General features: G+C 45.3%; 1 pseudogene; it reads right to left on the bottom strand.

The window, feature by feature from the left end:
• Positions 1 to 651: 651 nt before the first annotated feature.
• On the bottom strand, positions 652 to 1,250 carry LOC119825633 (annotated as a pseudogene).
• Positions 1,251 to 4,044: the final 2,794 nt, after the last annotated feature.

The following is a 4,044-nucleotide window of genomic DNA, read 5'->3' as shown; positions in this document are numbered from 1 at the left end:
TGACATTCATCTCTGGTTGCTTCCCACAGCTAAAAACATGACTGGACTAACCAGGTTGGTCCTTCCGTGCTAGCACTGCACATGCTGTGTGGTGCATTCGATTTGGGGCCCCAGTCCCTTGGATTTTTCTTTCTCTTTTCTTTTTTTTCTTTTCTTTTGGACCATTCGTAAGTGGTCCCCGCCATGAGAGACTGCTCAAAGCGGCCTCCAGCCTCTGGCTTCTCAGTCGCCTGGACCAGAGTCAGTCAGGCTTCAACACCCTGCCTGTAAAGAAGAGACACATTCCTATAGGCTTTGCGGAGTCGCTGTTTTGCCAGCACCCCGCTTATGGAGGCGAGACATCCTTCTATAGGCCCTGTGGTGTTTTTGTGGGTTTTCACACTGTCAGCCAGGGTATAAACTCTCAAACTTCAGCCACCTGCCTATGAATGCTCTGCTGGTGTCCCACCAGCTCCACCTTTCCTCAAACTATCCCTGCCACCACTACTGCTGGTCCCATGGAAATGACAAGATTCGTCGGGTCCGTGAGGCGATTGTCTTCAATTCCAGACTTTGCTCCCCACTGTGGCTTGTGGCGTGATGGCTCAGCAACAGGGCTGATCACACCTCTAGGTCTCTCTTGTTTTTTGTTTGGTTTTTTTTTTTTTTTTTTTTTTGGTTATCAAATGGTCTTTTATTGAAATATTTTCTCTTGTTGCTTCTTAGCTAGGTGGACATTCCATGGCACCACTGTTGATGTCATCGATGATGTCATGAGGGTGGCGCCCATCCACATTGCAGCCCACACACTGTGCAGTACCCAGGATCTCTTTAATAGTTCCAGAAAGTTCTCTGGCTAAAGACCTGTGTCGCATCTGCCGGGCAATGTTGACGATCTCGTCGAAAGTGATATTTCCACTGTGTTTCATGTTCTTCTGCTTCTTCCTGTCTCTTGGTGGTTCCTTGAGGGCTTTGATGATCAGGGCAGAGAGAGGGCACCACCGCAGTCTGGGCCTGTCTGTTCTGGATGGTCAGTCTCACTGTAATCCTCAGGCCTTTCCAGTCACCGGTTGCCTTGGCAATATCATCACCAACTTTTTTCGGAGACAGACCCAGGGGGCCAATCTTGGGGGCCAAGGCGGATGTGGTGCCGACCTCACCTCCGGTGCACCTCAGGTACATGACTTTGATCTCGTTGGGGTCGAACTTGGGCGGCATGGTGGAGGCGGCTGGTGTCGGATGAACCCGGATTCAGGACGATCGAAGAAAGTTGCACCGTTGCCTCCTCCGAGCCGAAAACCGAAAGGCATCTCTCTTGTTATTATGTTTAAAACTCACATGGCTTCTTCATACAGCATGTGACTGCTGCCATTTCGACTGAGGTCAGGTGACCTTACCAACATCTTAAATGAGGTAAGGTGACTTCACCGTTATCTTAATTGAGAGCCAGGTCATGTGACCAAGTCCCACCATCTTTAATGAGGTATTCCCTGCCTGGTTCCCTGGTGCTGGCTCTATTGCATGTGTGTTTTGTGCAGTAGCATGACTTTGGTAGGGCCCACCAAAAGCATCCACTTAGCCCAATTTCTGTTCATTCTATGTGTACATAGATGTAACATAAATACACCTATGTTTACTGTTAAATGTTATCTGTTCATTGTATCTCATTCCAGACTACAAAACAATAAGTCTCATATTTTAAATTGGTATCTACTTTTAAGTCTCTTAATCCAACTGTGCTTTACCTGTTAAGTTGACAGCCAGTATGGTCAAAGCTTGGACTCAGCTCTCCAGGCAGATTCTATACTGTAGTTATGGCTCATCTATACCCAGTAAACAGCCCTCAACTGCTCAGAGATCTGGGGAATATGGCATTTAACTATTTAGTTATTAAAAGACTTTTCATAACAAAAAGAGACAGGTTGGCTCCTAGCAGCAGCATTCTATTTCCTCCAAAGAAGACAGAAGACAAATGGGCACAAAACAATGTCCATCCATAATTCGCTTCAACTGTCAAGTGCTGACCACTGAGAAAAACTGCCTTTCATCTACACTGAAGATCTCCAGACAGCAGACAGAATTGCTGGAATCGACAGCCTAGCTGCTCAGGTCAAGGTAGGCCTATCTTCCTACAGATTTCTTAGCCCACAGGATCTTCTGGAGCCTGGCAGGCTCTGCACTAAACAGCAAAAGGCAAATATGACCCTCAGCAACCATAGGTGCCAACCAAGTAAGTTCTCTGTTGTTTTTTAATCAATAACTCAAGTAAAATTTTATCCTTCTCAAAGACCTCTGATGCAGTTTGACTGCTGAGAGGTTTTATCGTTTTAAAAGGACAGCCTCACCAAACAAATCTCAACAAGTACTAGCTATCAAATCTCTCTCACGCTGCCTTCCATAGTCTTAAAAACACTTTTCATTGTGCAAAAACATCTGCCACAGTCATTCTGATGTTTTCACAAGCCCAAAGAATTCTTGTGAGTTCCAGGGAGCTGAATTGAAGGACCCACCTTAAACAGATCAGATACACCCCTCTCAATTCCCTGGTCCTAAAATTTTTTTCCTAAACTTAACTTTGTCCTCTGTTCTGTCAATACCTTAAACATGTGTAAGAGACACCAGACATTTTCATACCACAAGCACCGGACCAAAGAGACCAGCTATGCCAGGATGTGACCAGCACCCAGCTTTCTCAAGTTTCCCCCAAGACAACACCCACAAATAAGCAGGAAGCAGCCTTGAGAATCCACTGTCCCAATTCCTTTAACCTGTTGTGCCTAACCTCCCACCTTTTTATTATAAAAAAGAGATAGGAATGTAATGGTCTGTCTGTCCCTTGAAGAGACAAGCCCTGCCCACTCCTGCCCCTGTCTACTGAGGCAAGCAAATCTTCCTTCCACTTCCAGCCTAAGTTCCTTCCTTTCTGTCTGTCTCCCAAAGAAGCAGCTTCTTCCTCTCTCCCTTCTCCCCACTTCACCCCTTCCCTCCTCCTCTCTCTCTCTGTGTTTCTCTTTCTCTCTTCCTCTCTGCCCCTCTCTCTGTTCATCTCCCTTCTCCCCTTCCCCCCTTTCCCTTTCCCCTCCATAACCCACTAAATAAATATCCAACCTCACTCTGCATGGCGTGCCTAATAGATCTCTGTCTCTCACTAGCTGCATGCTCCCTGCCTGGGATCAGCTGCTTTTGTGGCCCACCATAGTCTCGTGCCCACTGCCCACTGCTGCTACTTGGGGACCTGCAATGTTTTACAATAACATTTATTTTTTACCATAACACAGCCAAGTTCACACACGCTGGGATGTCAGCTGTGCAGCTGCACTCTGAGTAGGTGACCACCATGCACAGAGGACTTTCTCTCAGTCATCTGGACTCTTGTTCCAGGTAGGGCTTTGGCTGAAGTAGTCAAACCAAGGCTCCAGGAGTCCTCTGTGCTCTGGAATGAATGCCAACATCATTGCCTCTTTAATCCAGCCCTCTGTACATACCCTAATGTATCCCCACTGTCCCATCCAAAGAAGGCAGACCAACTTCATGAACCTTCTTCACTCTTGCAGTAGCTGGAGAATAAAGATGGCAGAGGTGTCCCAATGAAAGAATAACCACGAGAGCCCTACGTGCACAAGCCTGTATATTACATATTTAGAATTGTGCAAATATTAAACTATTAATTTCAGGACATTTACATATATAATATATATTATAATATTGTACATATGTAATATATAAGTCATTGTAAATGATAGTCAATTTACTGTGCTGTAGGACACAAGAACTTATTCTCCCATTTGACTGCATTTTTGGAAATACATTTTGATATTCAGTCTTCTCTTTTCTCTAGCCACTTTCTAATCTTCACAATCACTATTCTACCTTTTCTCCTTTGAGATCAACTCTTTTCTTTTTATACAAGTAAACACATGTGATACTTGTCTTTCATGGTATTTGTCTTTCTGTGTCTGAAAGCCGTGTACTAGCAAGATCTGCAAATGACCTGATACTTGGTTGGAGACCCTCCACAGTAGAGGCTCCTGGGCTCCAACAGGTGCTTGGGTATATGAACCATGT

Source organism: Arvicola amphibius, chromosome 10, assembly GCF_903992535.2.
Source record: "Arvicola amphibius chromosome 10, mArvAmp1.2, whole genome shotgun sequence".
In the NCBI taxonomy this organism is placed as follows: Eukaryota; Metazoa; Chordata; class Mammalia; order Rodentia; family Cricetidae; genus Arvicola; species Arvicola amphibius.
The sequence above is the reverse complement of the archived record's forward strand: the minus strand, read 5'-3'. Positions and strand labels throughout refer to the sequence as shown.